The sequence below is a fragment of the Lepidochelys kempii genome, chromosome 3, assembly GCF_965140285.1.
Source record: "Lepidochelys kempii isolate rLepKem1 chromosome 3, rLepKem1.hap1, whole genome shotgun sequence".
Classification (NCBI taxonomy): Eukaryota; Metazoa; Chordata; order Testudines; family Cheloniidae; genus Lepidochelys; species Lepidochelys kempii.
The window spans coordinates 89135491-89154572 of record NC_136382.1 but is presented as its reverse complement, the minus strand read 5'-3'; the positions used below and the strand labels follow the sequence as shown (position 1 = coordinate 89154572).

At 40.9% G+C, this 19082-nt stretch overlaps 1 protein-coding gene across 16 annotated transcripts in view; it reads left to right on the top strand.

Moving 5' to 3' along the window:
- The first annotated feature begins 151 nt into the window (after positions 1 to 151).
- Positions 152 to 19082, top strand: part of HS3ST5 (heparan sulfate-glucosamine 3-sulfotransferase 5) — a 268625-nt gene continuing 249694 nt past the window's right edge. For 7 of the 16 annotated variants that reach the window (XM_078852173.1, XM_078852172.1, XM_073337105.2 and 4 more), the window contains exon 1: positions 912 to 1293. The gene's annotated coding sequence lies outside the window, so the exon portion shown is untranslated. Of the gene's footprint in view, positions 403 to 911; positions 1294 to 1334; positions 1483 to 19082 lie in introns of those variants that run through there. The other 9 variants (XM_073337106.2, XM_078852168.1, XM_078852169.1 and 6 more) reach the window with 5 other exon arrangements.

Below are 19082 nucleotides of genomic sequence, written 5' to 3'. Positions count from 1 at the left end.
CAGTACTTCCATCCCAAACTCGCATTCAAAAGCCCCCCCCCTCCCCCAATCTCAAGGGTAGGACAGTTTTAGAGCAGATCATCTGGAGAAAACTCCAGTTAGACAAGGTGTAGCTGCCTCTCTTCAGCCTGGTATGCCCGCTGGGGAACACTAGTGAGACTCTATAATAGGACCGGCAGCAGCAGTCGAGCTTAAAATGCAAATCAACAAGGAAACAACTTGACGGTGGCTATTTTTCCCTCTCCTGCGAACGGGGGTGTCTGGGGTTTTAAACCATTCCCCCTAGCCTGGGGAAAATATTTTAATGGGGCAGGAAGTAAACCATGGCACCTAACTCCTGAGCCCATCATTCCGTTTGGGAAGAAGGTGAGCTGAGGGTGGGCGGTGCAGGCATCAAATCAGGTATGGCAAAGCTGTCTCGGCGATGCTGCCGCTTCCTTACGCTGCAGTGGAAATATCCGGCAACAGTTCACAGAAGCAAGCAGCAGCGCCCCGGCCGCTCCTTCCCCGCCTGCCGAGCCGCGCTCCCCTCCCCGCTCGGGTCCCCTAGGGCATGCTTGCACCCTCGCCGGGGTGCCCAGTGCGTGGCTGAGGCAGGCCCGGGCCCCTCGGAGCAGCGGCCGGGTCGCGCCTGTGTGTCTGCGCGGGGGCCACCCGCGCTGCGCTTCCCAGCCTGCGCGGCTGTGACCTCCGGGGGGCGGGGGCTGCTCCGTGCGCCGGGCCCAGAGACTCGCGCGCCCAGCTGGGCACATCCACGGGCGGCGGCAGCTGCGGGGCGCCCCTCACTGGCCGGGGGGAGGGGGAGGTAGAGGGGGCGCTGCGGGAGAGCCGCCGGGTCTCCCTCACAGCCACGGAGGCTGGACCTCCTCTGCCACGCCGGCCTCCCGCCGCAGCCGGGGAAGGCAGGGGAGTGGGGCTCTTCAGCCGGGGGAGCGAGCGAGAGAGTTTGTGTGAGGCTGGGGGGCTGCATCTCCTGCGGCTGCTGCCGCCGCTCCCGGGCACAGGGGACGGGCAGTGCAGGGACTGGGGCTGCTGCTGCCGCCGCTGTGCCCGCGCCGCGGGCGCGCGCCCTGCTGCACCTGGCCCCAGCCTCTCTGGGGTGTGCAGAAAACGCGTCCTGAACTCCGCGTCTCTCCCCGCGCCCCCGCCCCGTCTCCAGCAGTGCGTGTGAGTGTCTCTCTCCCACACGCCGCAGATCCACTCGCTCCCGGGGTCTCCCGCGCGGGGCTGAGCCCTGGCTGCTGAACGGCGAAACCCGACCCGCTGCCCCCCGCCGGCTTCTCAGGGTGCCCGGTAAGTGGTGGTGACGAGCAGGAAGCCTGCCCCTGCCAGCATCTGCTGGGCTAAGCGCTCGCGGTGCCCGGGCTTACCGCACGCGCGGCCAGGCGGGGGGCGAGAGGAAGCGGCTGAGGTGATGCTGAGGTGAAGCTTTAGAGAAGGACTTTCCCGCGGCTGGGCTGGATCTCTCGGACATCGCGCCGGGTACCGCAGGAGGGTTCTCCTGTGTGTTGCTGGGGCTCCTGCTGTGTGGGGGTTGTGCATGTCTTTGGGGGGCACTTTGGGGGTTCTGTGGGCGTGCCGTGTGGGGGCTTCCCTGTCTTGTTCTGGGTACAGTGGGGGCATTGTGAGAGTTGGCCGGGGTGCAGTTTTTCGGAGGGGTTGGTTCTCTGCATTGCTCTGGTACAGTTGTAGGGGGTCTGCGTTGCTGCAGACTGTGTGCCTTGCTCTGGGTACAGTTGTGGGATTGGTTCCGTGCCCTGCTGAAGGGTTTCTGTGCATTGCTCTGCTGGGTACCATTGGTTCTGTGCCTTACTGGGGATAAGGCTGGAGCTGGGCACGGGGCTCTGTGTTGCCGAGGGCAGGTGGGAGTTGCTGTAAGGAATTAGCCCATATCTGGCTGCCAGAGGCTTGTGGTTTATACTGTTACTGTTAGAGTGACCCCTATATTAGTAGTGATGCGATTCAGAGCTGTAGAAGGGGAGTGAGAGGGTCTGTTCTCCCGCCAGCCAATGTAACCTGCGGTGGGAGAGGCTCCGCTCCTGGGGTAGGTGGCATCGCGCCTCCTGTCGCCTGGGTCCCAGCGTGGGTCTTCCCCACTCCCACCACAGGCAATTCAGCCCTTACCCAAGGAAGCCGCCTATGGAGTTCATCAACTACTATCCTTTCTTCCTGCCAGCCCATATCTCTCCATTATGTGCTTCGTAGCGGGTTCTGGCTGCAAAATATTGTTCCCGTAAGGGAGCTTTAATATTTGCAAAATGGTTGATATCAAATTAGTGCCTGGCTGCACCCAACTAGAGGTTTGTGCCTGGTGACTCCTCTCAGATCGCTGGTACCTCCGGCTGTCAGATGTCAGACTCTCTAGAGCAAGGGGGCTGTTTGTTCCTTCCCACGAGTCAGGCAAAGCAGTGGGAAACAGATAAAGCTGGTGATTGCTGGAGACTTTTAAATAGATTTTTGCTACACGATTTCAATATTTCTCCTGGTTTTAGAAGCAACACCATGAGGAGCATATCTTGTCTCCGTTTATTTGAAATACTGGGTCTGATCTTGCTCCCATTCAAGTCAATGGCAAAACTCCCATTGACTTCAGTGAAAGAAGGGTAGGGCTCGTGCTGAATACTGTTCAAAGGAAAAGAATAAGAGAGCATGCTGAAAGAGGTACAGTAGCAGAGATTAGTGAAAGAAGTTCATTCTAAGAAGATAAGAATAGCTGTTACCAAAGGGATGTTTAGCTGCATTGTGTCAGAATTATCTTGCAGATTTCCATTCGGACATAGAAGAAAAATCTAAATGATTGTCTTCTCTTCAAATGTTTGCTAACAAAAGGGAGACTGAGTCACTTCATACACAGACTTCCACAAAATATCCAGGGGGTCAGAATGTTCTGTTTTTGTTTTGTTTTTTCTAGTGCTCTACTTTCCCCTTCCCCTGCCCCTCCCCTACTATAAAGTTGTTAACCAGAGAGGGGCCGGATCCAAAGCCCACTTAGCTCAGTGCAAAGCCTCCCATTGACTTCAATAGCCTATGGATCAGACCCTAAGAGTAAGCAGTGGGAACAGGAGATTAACAAGAGAAATGTAATATCCACAAGGAAAGGTGTTGCATAATATTCAGTTCTTGAACAGTTCCCCCTTCTCCTTGGGGGAACGTAGTACATGTTGTATACTTTTTATTTCTTCTTCCATTTTTAAGAACTCCTGAATAACATATACACAAACAAGAATGCATCTTAATAATTAAAATGAACATGATATAGATTACAAAGCATATTTTATGCAAAAAAGTAGTAGATGGAAGTTTTAGTTCATAGAATGTTGTCTGCATAGTGGAGTATCAGGGTTAGAAGCAGTTCAATATAGTAATGGGACCCCAAATCTTTAATAAACCTTTAAGAAAAAACCCCTCTCATTTGCATACCCTGACCACTTTTTAATCCTCTTCACCTACTCTAAAATGATAGAATGTTATTTGTACTTTATAGATCTATTTGTCAATTCTCATCCAAAAGAATAATTTGTGGAAGCTCTATATATAGTGATCTTATTAACTTTTCTACAAAATGTTAAAAAGAACTCCAAAACACTTAATATCCTTATACAAATATCTAACAACTGTCAGGGTCATTGCCAGTAATCCAAGATGCCTACAGATATTTAATTGTTAGAAATAGGATGCTTCATAGCAAAGAATAACCTTTCCATATTTTCTTATAGTTACCCTTTTAATAAAAAAGTCAAGTTCATATATGCTGTATATACAATTCAAGGTACTGGTCCTAGCAATCAGCTTTTTTCTATGCTTTCAGCAGAATTGCTATTAAATTGAATGTGTCCATAATATTTATTTATGGACAGATGTTCCTATTAGAGCTGGGGGGGGGGGGAGGGCAAGGCTTTAACGTAGATAAATGCTTTTCTTTTTGTCACTTTCTCTTTTCTCTTACAACCTTCACATTATGGGGAGGAGGCTCAGACTTAAATGTCAGACTGCAGTTTTTATCCCTAACTTTACTGTAATATCCTGAATTTAAATTGTTTTAAATCAGGTACTATATATTTGGGGCTCAGTTAGACAGAATTTTGTTGAGGTTTTTCTTGTCTTATCTGGTAGTTACTGACAGTCATTGCAATAAGTTATTTTTACTATTTTACTTTTATTTAGATAATGAATATTTTTCCATATTAAAAACTTTGGCCTGATTCTCCCCCCCCCCCCCCTCCCCCGAAGCTGCTAAGCAACTGCAGGTCCTGTTGATTTCATCTGGAGTTGTGGATATTCCACAACTCTGAAAACAAGGATATTTATTTGCATAAATCTTAGCATAACCCCTGGTAGGCCATCAGCTATGCTGTGTTATACACCTTTTTAGATTTTGTCCCAATGACTGCTCACATATACATTAAGAAATCCAAGTGATACTTCAAACATTTGTGTATGGTTTCTGAAATTAGAAAGGTGTATACTCATTGGTATTTTAGGTTTATCCATAAATGAAGCGTGTATGTGATTTTTTTTGGGGGGCAGGGGTTCCTAGATCAGAGGTTGTAGGGAGTGGGAAAGGAAATTAGTAAATGAAGAATCTACATTTGAACCTCCTTTAGTCACTTTTAACCTTCTTGTCAGTATAATCTGCTGAGGAAAAAGTGTTGCTTGATCCAGATATTACTCTTGTCTAAATTTTTCATTTAGGCTTCTGAAAATGTACTATAAAGTATGTTCCTTTGAAACATATTTATAAAGTCTTGTAATCTTCCAGTTTGTTTATCATATGACTGATACTGACAGATTACTGAGCTCATATAATTAGATTGTAAACATTCTTACCAGGATTCCAGCAAAAAGACCCTTGACTTTCTTCTGACTTCTTGTCATGTTTATATTTTAAAATCAATTGTATGGTGTCATATCCTAATTTGTAGGGCAAATTCTTAGAAATTGAAGAATATCGTTCTTAACTCATAACCCATCAATTTAAGAACAAAAACATTCATGTAGCTCAAATCCATCAAAATATTGTATTCAGGTTATGCATTCTACGTATGGAATATGACATGTAAAACAGATGGTATGTAAAATTATGCATACCATGGCTGGAGAACCACAATATCTAAATTCAGTGCAACAGAACAAGGAAGGACTGTCATATATAACTTGATGTTTTAGTGGCTTGTGTGTACTGGCTTAGCTTTTATTACTGGTTTAATTCATGAATTTTGTTTTCCTTTGTTTTAATCATGACTTTCTAGAGAAAACAATCTCCCTTAGAAATGCATGAGTTTACCACACAATAGAGTCTAGTGGCTAAATAACATGAAAACATACATCAAGGGAAACACTGTTATATCAACTTTGGTCCAAAATGTAAATTATGTAAAGGCAAGCTTTCACAAAATTCAAGATTAATTTGAAACACTCTTGTGTATTTAAACAACAACAACAGCAACATTTTTTTAACCAAATAAACTGCCCCTGCAATTTTGCAACGCAGATAATGTTTACTTGGAATTTTGTTACTCATCCATACTTCGTTAGGTAAACAGTATCTGGCAATGGATGACTTTAATGAAGTCATTTTGGTCTGTGTAAATACTGTGCTAGTACCAAATCCAAGCTTTCTTTCTCAGGCATTGGGAGTTTTGCTTCAGTAAAGACTGCAGGATTTGGCGCTGAATCAAGAGTTTGTAACTATGCAAAGTAGTGCGCATTTTAAAATAAAATAAAATGGTTATAGCAGAAGGACTCACGTTCAGGAAAACACTAAGCCCATACATATCTTTAAGCATGTACTTAAATCCCATTGAAGTCATTGGAACTTAGGCATGTGCTTAATAGCTTTGCTGGATAGCGATGTTTTCCTGAAGCAGGGCCACAAATATTGACAGTGGTTGGGCTATACTATGTAATGACTGCTTGACAAATTTTATTAACTTTTTTTTGGGGGGTGGGGTGGGAAGCACCTTAAAGAAATTCTACTTTATTTTTTTAAGTTGTAAATCTTTTTTTAAAATGTTCAAATGCATTTTTAATTACATAAAAACCATATAGTGATTCTGTAGGGCTGAGACATCTTATGCTCAGACCCAAGTGAATTTTCAAAGATGAAGTATGAAAGAACAAACTTTATAATTAAAGTAACACACGATGAACTCTAGTAATACTAACAGACACCAATATAACATAATACAAAACAATCTTGTCTAAAGCTTATAAAGTTCAGCTATTATTGAATAGGTAAATTAAGGAAAATTGTGACACTTAAACTATTTAATAACCCAGAGAACCTTTAAGATATTTGAGGTGACACACTATGCTTCACATTGCAAAAACGGATAATGTTATCTCACTGGTACCTGTGGTCATGATGCATGTTGATGATAGCAATGGGATGCTTCTTGAGAAGATCTGACTTCCTATGCAGAGGGATTAAAATAACATGTCTGTCATGGTGTGGTATATAACACTCATGTCCAGTCCATTTCTTTTCTGCATGACATCAAGTTTATCCATTCAAGTTGCTGTACTAGTATCTTGTATTATTATGTCTTGAATAATTTTGACTGTGTGCATTTGTTGGAGTCTCCAAAGGACTATCATAAATAAAACTGTTTGTCTTCGTTATAGTAGAGACATTTGGAGACTACCAAGGGATAACTGTAAAAGCAGCAAAGAGTCCTGTGGCACCTTATAGACTAACAGACGTATTGGAGCATAAGCTTTCGTGGGTGAATACCCACTTCGTCAGATGCATGTGCAAGGGATAACTGGATATTACATTTAGGCAAACTTATTTAAAAAAGAAAACTAAATACCAGAAATGATTGGTAAAAGGTCTTTATGACTCAATTTATAAACAAAGGGTATATACTCTTGTTTTGAAAAGTCATAAAGGTGATGCCAATACTGGTTTAATCCTGCACAGAAATAACTGTGACATGAGTTGAAGAATAGGGGTTTGTCCTCCAAAGCAGGTGCTTAAACTTGCTCAGCAGGTATATAAGCTTTCTGTACAAGCTGGACCACAATGCCATCCACTCCACTAACTAGATTTGCTACTATGATGATACCTTAAAAAGTGACATGTCTGACAAGTACAGTGGGCTTATCTTCATGGCAATAGCCTTGTACAGCATCCTGGGTCTTTTGCAAATGGGCGGCTTTTGTTTTTTTGGTCTTACTGCTATTATGTTATACATAATAAATAAAAACAGACACCACAGAATTTGTTTAAATAAACAAACCTAAACCATTTACCAGTATTTTTTCACTTGAGACAGATACTGTTTTAATAGAAGTTTACTTAGTTTACAGAACAGGCCACTTTAGTCTACTCTCTTACTCCTGCTTCTGAGAACTAAATTTACAACAGATTTGGGACTGACTGACAAAGGAAAGACAAGCAAAAATGTATCTCTTCAGACAGAGATAAAGTTTGTACTCTTAAGCCTAGATAGGACTATTCATATGTGTAGAATTATGCATTTGCTTAAGTCTTTTCAGGATCAGGGCCTTGTTGGATAGAATTTTGCAGAAACCTCACTGCTTCATTGGATAGATAACACTTTCTGACCATGCATCCGTGACTATACTCTTTTCTTTGGAATTCACAAAACATCAGACCAATACATTGATTTTTGTTTTGTTTGTATTTATTATCAATAAGATCCAGTCTGTGTCTATACCTTGCTCCTGTTGCTTCCTACATTACAACTAAGATCCATCTTTCCTCTCCATCCACACAACTAAAACTCGCGTCCTGTGTCTCAACTACTGCAACCTCCTCCTCTCTGGCTCTGACAAATCCCATCTTGTCCCACTGAATCCATCCAAAAAGTTGCGGCAAGGATCCTTTTTACTAGCTCATCACTTGACCCATGTCACCCCTCTCTTTGTGTCCCTCCATCGTCTCCTTTTTGCCATTGCATCAAACAAACTCCTTGTCTTCATTTTCAAGGCATTTTCAGAGTCTATCCCCATCCTACCTATCCTCTCTAAAACATTTAATTGACATGTCAGCAATGCCAAACTTTATTGCCCACAGTATGTAGTAAACTTTCAAACAAGCATCTTCATTCTTTGTTCCATGTTGCCCATTATGGAGTACCCCCACAAACATGTGCAAAGCCACCTCCTTCATTCTACTTAAAATTCTCCTCTGCCATGATGCCTACAACATCCTGACAATGGTTCGGCAGTTGCTTTTCTGAGACCCCCTGATTATTACCCTGGCAAGTATGACCTTACTGTTTCCTTGTGCTCCCTGGGTCTGTTTGTTCTTTCCACCAGGTGTGTCTGATTTTATGCCCAGATGATAAGATCATTCAGGAAAGAATCATTTATGTGTTTATACAGCACAATGGGGCTCTGGTTCATGATTAAATCCCCTAGACACTAATGTAATAGTAACATTTAATAATGTTAATAATAACATTCACAGTACAGTCTAGAATAGAGAGAAAGGCAAGATGAAATGGTTACCTTAAATATCTATATATACATTTCTGAACTAATTATTTTTCAGTTGTGTTGAATGTATACCACACAGAAGTGATGGTGAAATCCTGCCCCCCTTAAGTCAATGGGAATTTAGCCACTAACATTAATGGAGCCAGGATTTCATACTCCTTTAGGAATTACATAGAGGGGGAGAAGATTGGTGACCTAGCAAACTCAGCTTTGGAGGTAGATCTTTGCTTAGGAATCAACACTGCAGAAGGTTTGGAGAAAGGAGTGTGGGAGAAGGAAACAAAGGAGGTGCTGATGCTAGCAACACTGGGAGACCGAGGGCGAGTGGCACATGATTTATGTAGGCCATAGGTAAATTCTACTGGGCCTCAAAGGTCAGACCAAAAATTTAAAAAATGATAATGATGGGAAGCCAATCGAGCTATTTAAAGAGCATTTGATATTGTTTGACTACCAAGGAAGATAACTTTGGCTGTTACACTCTGGATTAGCACGAATGGGGTTTGGGGAAGGATTTTGATTGAGGGTTTGGGAAGACTTGAAGTTGAATAGTTGAGATGGCAAATAAAAAGGGTATGGACAAGAGTTTTTGCTTCCAGGACAAAAGAAGGCTTCATGGGGATTGGGAGGGGCTTGGTTTTTTGTTTTGTTTTGTTAATCGTGTAGAAAAGAAGTGAAAAGGTTTAGTGATGGCCAGATATGTGGCAAGAATGAGAGGAAGGAGTCAAACATGATTCTGAGATTGTAAACCTGAGAGATGCAGAAGATTAAATGAATCTGATACTTTTTTACTAACAAATGAACTTCCTTATACTGATGTTAATCCATGGGACACAAATCAAAAGGCAAAATGAATATCAATTGTCTTGTCTTTGTTTTGTTGTTGTTATTGTTTTTAAAGCAACACTAAGAACAGCTAAGATTATAGTTAGGAGCTTTGCTACTACAGCATAAACAAAAAAACTTCTGTCTATATAAAAATGAGAATAAGCAGGATGAAATAAGTGTAACAGATCAATAAAACAATACAAAAATTATCTAAAATGCTTCTACTGTTAAGTAAACAACAAATCTGATGCATTGCTGGAATGAATGCTTAAAAGTAAAAAGTTAGAAGGGACAATTCAGTGGATTAAAAATCCTGATGGACACTAATTAATACAGATTATATTTTTAAAGGTGTTTTTTTTTTTGTATCAAAATCTAAAATGGTTTCTGCTTTGACCCCCTTCTAAGTTCCCTGTCACTAGTAGGGATCTGCTGAATGTCAGACAGGAAAAACAATGAAGATAAAGGAAGATATGATAGCACAATAAATTTACTATAAATGTTTCCTGAAGGTAAAACAAAACAGCAGGGCTCAGTGATTGACTGGAAGGCAATTGACTGGATCGAGTGGATCCTTTCTTTGGCAAGATTTCAGAAATGGAATTTATAGGGAATCATTGCCAGGCATTCTCATCTATGTGCTGCTATATAATTATAAAGCGTAGTATAAAATGGGGTGGTAAACATTTTCTACCACTTAATTTCATATTCGTGCCTGTAGCAAAAGGATTGATATCCAGTGCAAAATCAGATTTGTAATTAATACTCTACATTTCCATCTATCCAGACAATAAACATGCTTTTATTTATACTGTAGGCAGAAGCATGCAGTCCAGAATTATGATTCAAAATCTAATTTCAAAGCAAATATTAAAATACCTGCTTTTGTGAACTTTTCAAATTATTCTGAAAGAAAAAAGTCTTTGTGGCTTTCAAATATTGCAAAGACTTTACACATAGGCAGAAGAGACTTTGAGTGAAAACCTGCCTCATTGAAGTCAGTGGCAAAACTCCCATTGACTTCAGTGGGGCCAGATAACTGTTGTAATAAACTGTACATAGCAGGTGACATCACTAGCACACATTTAAAAACTATTAATTATGCTACTTCTTCTCCAAGGGAGGAATTCACTCACTGGCATGAAGTGCAACTGTCCAGGCTCCATGTGGGTGGAGTGCAGAGTGCTTGGGCAGATGAAATCTGCTCTACCTCCAAGTCTGGATCAGAATGTGGGGCTGCTGTTTAAACCGAAACAGCTGTTATTCCAGCCCCGTCTCCATAACCACTGCATAGTTGTTCGAGCACTAGATCCATGTAAATATCACTCAGCAGCTCCTTCCCTTGCCTTTCTTCAGTCTGCATTTTTGTCTTCCCTGCTTGCTGCTTTGATGCCAGTGCAGAGACCCATTATATAGGTGTGTCTGCACTCTTCCTGCTATCCACTTGCACAGCTTGGTACAGAGGGACAGAAAAAGGTGAATTTCATCTTTTTATTGATGAGTCAAGTAGGACTGAACAAAAAATGATATCTTTGAAAAAATTCAAGACAACATTTCATTGAATTTTGTTTTCTGGTGAAACAAAGCAAAACTTAAAAAAATAAATTGTTTTCATTTCCCCCTTTTATTTTCTGTACCCCCTTTTCTAAACTGGGAGAAAAATCCAATGAGGAAAAAATGGAATATTTTTGTTTTTCTCATGACAAACATTTAGTTTACTTGAAAAACTGCAGTTTTGAATTAAACAAATTTTCCATATATTTTAGGTGGCTTTTTGAAATAAAAATAGTCTTTCGAAAAACTTTTAACCAGATATAATGGCATGCCTTAAAGCTGAACAGGAATTGTTAACTAAACATTTTTTTGTTGGAAAGTGCTGGTTGTCAAAACCAAAACTGTTCCCTTGTTGAAAATTTTTGCCATATCCTCTTTGAGTGGTGTGTTGTTGTTGTTGCTGTTTTTTAACAAAATGTTGTTTTTGTTCAAAACAACTTTAAATTTAAAATTAATGTATAGTAAAATATATGCATGTTTAATTTTAAAGTTATGAAAACAAAATGTTACAAGTTAACTTGATCTAAATTATTTTTTTCAGATTATCAATCCGTAAACATTTGAGATAAACTTTTTGTCTCTATTCAGGACGGGAAAATTGTCATGGGATGGGGAAGATGTTTCCTGCTAAACTCTACTAAGCACCTAGTGACAGAGCATATGAGCTCTTCCAAATTCCTTCCTGAGGTGTAATTTTATCCTAAATCTTCCTCCATAACAGAAAGGAAGAAGTGGATGCTTGGGCTCCACACAACAGCTGGGGAAAAAGGAATAACTAAATGATCCCTCTAGGTTGCTTTTTGGCTGGATATGAGTTGATTAATCCTTTCACTTGGCTCTGTTTCTGACCAACTTTCAAAGCCAGAGGTGAGTGGACTTCTTAGTGCTAAACTGGATTTAATCTATGGGAAGGCAAGACCTGACGCTAAATAGTAATTGGAAGGTAGCTTGAATGGAGCCAGGGTAACTTACTTTTCCAGCAGTATAAAATGTAATATTTGTTCTTTGTTTGTCTCTGTCCTTAGGGTGCACCAATAAGAGCTGTCTATGAACTAGACATCTTGCCTTCTGGATTCTGTTACCCAAAACCCAAAAGGCATGGCATATGCCCCACAATCCGTGCATTGGATCAATATGGAAAGTTAAGAATCGAGTTATAATAATATTCCAAATATGCTGGAAAACTGTAACTGGCCAGTCATTGCTGGTGACTCTAGCCATTGGGGGTAAAATCCGCAAGAAAGAGGACCTGCAGGAATTGTTTTCTTATTTCAACAAATAATCATAGCTTAATCTGTGCCCTGATTCTAAAGCCTGGTCTGCACTGAAGTTTTGTACTGGTATAAATATATTGATTAGGGATGTGATTTTTTTTAAACCAATATACCAATAAAACCCATTACAGTGGATGCAGTTCTACTAGTGTAAAGGTGCTGTATACTAAAATTGCTTATTCTGCTTCTAATACAGGATTAAGTGTTACCTGTATAAGCACTTTCATAATGTTGTAACTGGATCCACACACTCATTGTGGGGTAGTACTACTATAACTATACTGCTGCCATTAAAGCAGTACAACTTTTGTGGGTAGACCAGCCCTAATTGTGTGAAACTGAACAGCATTCTGAAAACATGAGCTATTAATAGAGGATTGCTGATGAAGATACACAAAAACAGTAGTCATTTCTTGCCCATGTTTCAATACCTACAGTTATGTTGCTCAGTGAATGCTACAAAGGTCAGTTTGTACTCAATGTTAAAATCCTATTTACAAGTTCATTTTCAAGGGTTTATAAATAATTGAGATCTGTATTAAAATAAAGGGCATGAGTTCCAATATCTGTGCTCAGACAGAATGCAAACGTGTACATACATAATCTTATATGGTGAAATGTATTTTGACACACATGGCACTGAACATGTCAGGATTTTGTCTTAGTTCATACTCCTGCAAACTTTCCAGGTACATAAATCCTCACTGAGATTATTAGAAATTCAGCTTTTATAAGGTTTGCAGAATGGACTCATAATGGGAATATACATAACACTGGGCTGATAGAAAAGGAGTACTTGTGGCACCTTAGAGACTAACCAATTTATTAGAGCATAAGCTTTCGTGAGCTACAGCTCACTTCATCAGATGCATATCGTGGAAACTGCAGCAGACTTTATATATACAGATAGTTTATATTACACAAAGATCTTTCAGCTCATTATGGGGAAGAAGAAAATGTGTTCAATTATGATTTTACTATTCATGAGATCTCAATTTTGGGTATCGTTTAAAGTTAGTATCAGTGAACTTGTAGCTTCTATTAAATTCAATATTCTTTCTCTTTGGAGTTTATCTGCAAATTCTCATGGTGAACTATTACCAGGGTCTTGTAGTCATCTCATTCAGACTGCCAGAAACACTCTACAAGTGAAAATGAATGGCTACCTAGGATTTGGTTAATAGGAACATATACAAATGTATGAAATGTATATGAACTATAGGAATGGTTCTGCTTCCCACTCTGGTCCTTGTATGCTGCTCTGGTGACTTATAAGGTCTGTAAAAAAGATGGCACAATGATTGGGGAGAATTCCCCTGGCACAGGCAATTTGCTGGGGTGCCCTAAGAAGCTCTTCGCTGTCTATGATCACAAACTGAAATAGGGACTGGGTTCTGGGAGGAGCAGGAGTGGGGCCAAAGAGAATGCTGGGGTGGTTGCCCTTACTTAAAGCAGTCCCTTTAAGTTAGGCTGATTTCAGCCCCTTTAGCAGGAACCTTTGCCCTACCTTCCTCTGCACTCTACTTTCTGACCATGCCACTGTTTATACACACATGGAAAGAACTAGGATAGGCCCAAGGTGCAAAATTTAGATCCGACTCTGAACTTCCCCAAATTAGGACAGGATGTGTAGCCTGGCTTTGTAGAGGGAAGGATTTGTTGGAAAATTCCATCCTTTATTCAGTACAGAGGTGTCTGGAATTTCCTCTAGTTAGTGCAGGCTGAGGTGAAGGCTGACATAAAAGCAGTTCAGTCAGACCCATTCTTGTAAAACTTAGCACTGCCTGTTATAACTCCTCATGTTTGCAAAATAATGTGCAGTATGCTAGACCATAGTAACATATAATACACGTTGCAAGATACTTGAGAATAATCTGAGAATGGAATTGAGTGATCAATACATTATATACCTCCATGTATAGATTTCTGATTTGTTCTATTAATTTTATATTACATGCACTTTCTGCACAGAGTATATTTGAGTTTATTTTTAAAAGTATAAACATAAGGAACAATTATGCTGCAAAGTTGACTACCGTATTAATATAAATAACTATATATAAAAATAAATAACTATAAAGACAGGTTCAGAGTTCCTTTCATGTGAGGGAAGCATATTAACTAACAAGTCACACGATTGGAGTGTGTGTGGCGGGAGGAGAATCTTATTCCTACTCTGAAATCGTGCATGCCTCTGGTGTCTTCCCCATCATCCTTTTCCCCTGTTTCTGACTGTTTCGTAAATTTTATTAGGTTTATTAGTATCTTTTGATGCCATGAGTCCACTCCAGAGCATGCTATCCAGAAGTACAAGGAAGTTGCTCAGCCACTGTAAACTTATGGCCAGCCTCAGATCTGGTGGTTGCTGCACAGTTCACACATACTGGGATAGTGAGTGTTCTCCCCATGGTTTACAAGGCTTCCATCACAGACTCCAGTCTCGGATGGTTTCAACTTCCTATCTGGTCAAGACTTAGCCATATGCAGACTAAATCTTTAATAGGTCTCCAAAGTTATGTCATAGTGCTGCAAAACTCTCTGCAGCTTGTCTTGATTTTAAAACATTGTCCACTGTGGTGTAACTATGCACACCAATTAAATCATAGAAATGTAGAGATAGAAGGGACTTCAAAGTTATCAAGTCCAGCCCCTGCCCTGAGGCAGGACCAAGTAAACCAAGACCATCCCAACAGGCATTTGACCAACCTATTCTTGAAAACCTCCAATGATGGAGATTCCACAACTCTCTTTGGAAGCCTATTCCAGACCTTAGCTATCCTTATAGTTAGAAAGTTTTCCCCAATAACTAACCTAAATCTCCCTTGCTGCAGATTTAAACCCAATACTACTTGTCCTACATTCATTAGATGTGGAGAACAATTGATCACAGTTCTCTTTACAGCAGCTCTTAACATATTTGAGGGCTATTATCAGGTCCCACCTCACTCTCTTCTTTTCTCAAGACTAAATATGCCTCCTTTTTAACCTTTCTTAATTAAATCAGGTTTTCTAAACCTTATCACTTCTGTTGCTCTTCTCTGGACTCTTTCCAATTTGTCCACATTTTTCCTAAAGTGCGGCACCCAGACTTGGACACACTACTCTAGCTGAAGCCTCTCCAGTGCCAAGTAGATCAGGGCAATTACATCCCATGTTTTACATACGACACTTCTGTACATACACCCCGAACTATTTTTTTTGCAACTGCATTACAGTGACTCAGCTTCAATTTGTGATGCCCTATGAGCCTCAGATCCTTTACAGCAGTGCTACTACCTAGTCAGTTATTCCCCATTTTGTAGCTATACATTTGATTTTTTTTTCCTTTCTAAGTGAAATACATTGCACTTATCACACAGATGAAATTCAGTAACTCTCTAACTTGTCCAGGTCATTCTGAATTATAATCTTGTCCTTCCAAAGTGCTTGCAAACCCTTCCAGCTTGATGTCATCCACAGATTTTTATAAGCCTACCATCCACTCCATTATCCAAGTCACTAATGAAAATGTTGAATAATACTGAACACAGGACAGACCCCTGCAGGACCCCATTACATATGCCCTCCAGTCTGACAGCAAACCATTGACAACTATGCTCTGAGCATGGTTTTTTTCCAACCAGTTGAGCATTCTTTTTATGTTAATGTCATGGCCACTGTTTCATATTCCTCTCTCTACTGCTTTCCATGTGCAATAGGCCTAACAGTGACCTTAGTTAACTAACCTTGTGGCTTCTGCTGTAGCATCTATTATCCAAGTTCTAAAATAATCTGGGAACAACTTTGCAAAATTGCTTCAGCCTGCATATTTCAAATGTGTAGTAGGAGTCTTGGGCATCAGTGGCACCTTGGTGTCCCTGTAGCACAGTTTCTCTTGAAGACTGAAATGTTTCGTCTAGCTCAAATCAGAGGTATCTAGATTAAATTTAATGGACCTGTGGTATACAGATCAGACTAGATGGTTCCTTCTAGTCTTCAACTTTATGAAACTATGGAGCGTTGAAAAGTGGTAGCATTAATCCTTTCCATCTACTTATCTCTATGCTCCACATTATCAATGTCCACTTCAATATGTTGCATGAGATGCCTTCTTATTCTACTAATATTTTAGTCTGTGGGCCCCTGGGGTCAGTTAAAATATTACAGTAAAGCTAAATTTATTCCCTGATATTCTGGACAATCACCTGTATTTTAAAGTGGTACATCCTCATAAAGCCAAATTTTAGAAACATGACACCTAATTTTGCACCCACGATCTTGGGTTCAGTCACAATTGTGTTTATAACTTAAGTCTGCACTTAACTGTAAAATCTAGGGGCCAGATCCTTTCAAATGATGGGAAAATGGCATAGCTCCATTGACTTAAATGCACCTATGCTGATTTCTACCAACTACAGATCTGGCCAATGGATGACAAACTATCTGACTTTTGAGCTCAGTCTGCTAGTTAGAATTGCTAACTATGTCTTCTTGGATACCTTAAGTGTTCCTTTAACTGGACTTACATTTGACTGCTGACCCAGTATCCTAGGATGTTTGAAAGCCATTATAGAAAATGTCCCACTTCAGACTGTAAGGGGGAAAAAGTGAAAGGTGCAGACCCATATTCCCACACAATGGTATTTTCTCATTTGTTCACATGTATTCAGGAAGGAAGCAAGGTTACCTCCCTCTAGCACTAGGGAAATAGAATATTCTCACTTTTTTTTTGCATAATACCCACTGGCACAGCTGCTTCAGTTACAGCTTTTGTTGCTTCTCCTGCTGCTTTAGTTTGCTGATTATGATGCTTGTGCTGCCACTGCTCTTCATGCTTCACTCCCTGTTTTGGCTGCTTCTCATACTTCAAAAAAAGGAAAGGAGGACTTGTGGCACCTTAGAGACTAACCAATTTATTTGAGCATGAGCTTTCGTGAGCTACAGCTCACTTCATCGGATGCATACCGTGGAAACTGCAGCAGACTTTATATACATACAGAGAATATGAAACAATACCTCCTCCCACCCCACTGTCCTGCTGGTAATAGCTTATCTAAAATGATCATCAAGTTGGGCCATTTCCAGCACAAATCCAGGTTTTGATGATCACTTTAGATAAGCTATTACCAGCAGGACAGTGGGGTGGGAGGAGGTATTGTTTCATATTCTCTGTATGTATATAAAGTCTGCTGCAGTTTCCACGGTATGCATCCGATGAAGTGAGCTGTAGCTCACGAAAGCTCATGCTCAAATAAATTGGTTAGTCTCTAAGGTGCCACAAGTACTCCTTTTCTTTTTGCGAATACAGACTAACACGGCTGTTACTCTGAAACCTCTCATACTTCAGCTTCTTCCATTCCAGAATTCATTGTGTTACTGGGTGGCCTGACCTGAAGTGTCTGTCTCCTCCTCAGGGCCCTCTGCCTTGTCATCTAATTTGATGTTGTCTTTATCCTCTGATTCTCTCCAACCTACAGATTGCAGTGGGCACCCAGCCATGGAATGGAACCAGCTTCTGGGCACAGAACATACCCCACTGCTTCTGGGCATGGATTGCAACCCATTAGCCATCTGTTTGCCTGATCGTTATGAATAAAGGCTGCCCTGAACTAGTCCTTAGCGAGGCCTTTAACATCCTTATCTCTGTCTTCACAGAGCCTTACTAACAGAGCTTTTCTGAACTCCCTGCAATTAATGGGCACCATGCCACTCTGAATTTAACCTTCCTTATCTTGAAACTAGACTTTGAAAGGAACTAAACAGTTCTCTCTGTTCATTGAACACCTTGTGGTTCAGTGTAACTGCTCTTTTTGTATGTGTGTCAGGGAGCAGGGTGTATGTGGGGAATACATTCTCTAGTCCACCAGCTGCCACTAAGTTTATCACTTCTCTCTTGGGCACCACAAATCCATGCCAGTTCAGCATTCACCCCATTGAGACAGCCTGACATGTTTCATCATGTGGTGCAAAACACTTTTGCATCACTTGAACTTAAAATGAAGATATTGGCATAGGTTGATGGTGCTCTGATACAGGCAAAGAGCACTACAATACAGTCATAGAGTGAAATCCTGCACTATGCTATGTGTGAATACTGCAGGGTGAAGAAGCCTCTTCTTCTCTCTCTCCCATGTAAGCAGAAGGTAAGGATCTCTGCATAGCATGCTAGTAAGCAGTAGGAAGAGGGCCTATCTCCAGCACTCCCATCACGCTGTAGAAGAGGCATAGTCTACTAACTAGGGTGTGTATCTAGACCTTTAACCAGCTAACACGTGCTACTGCTGCTCCTGTTAACATCACTGCTCCTTTTAAAATAAGCAGCCAAGTGTTCCTGGCAGTATTTTCTCCTAGCCAACTGTGAGCTAGTCGGTCCTGCGGCCGTAGGATGGCTTTTGTGCTAGATGCATGTTGGATAACCCTCTGACTCCACTCTTTTACTAAAATAATGGCAGGATGTTGTCATTAGAATTTATTTTATTGTACAGTCTTAGATTGTCAGCTCTTTGGACCAGGGACTTTTTTGTTCTTGTACAGTGCATGGCACAGTCGGGCCCTGATCTATGATGGGGGTGGGGGAAGGCTTCCAAGTGCTATCCCAGTACAAAAAATAAATGATTATTTTACATTAGTTGCAGGCCAAAATATTAGTGGAAACCTGAAGATAATTCATTTCCTGTACATTTGTTTGATTTGAATGAATGTATTAAAAGGTTTTGTTAATGCCCACAAATGTTTTCCTAAAAGATAAGTAAAGATATATTTATTAGACGTAGTTTCTTTTGAAATCACATCCAGAGCACTGTTTCCAGAGATCAGATCCTTCGTGTGGGAATCTACCTTCAGGTCCTTCATGTGGGAATCTAGACACTCTTTAAGTCTATTCTGCTTAATTAGTTGTCCATTACCTTGCCTTGAGACCCACCCTTGATGCAATAAGGATCAAAGTGACACTTAATTGGAGAGAAGCGTTCTTCATTCCTT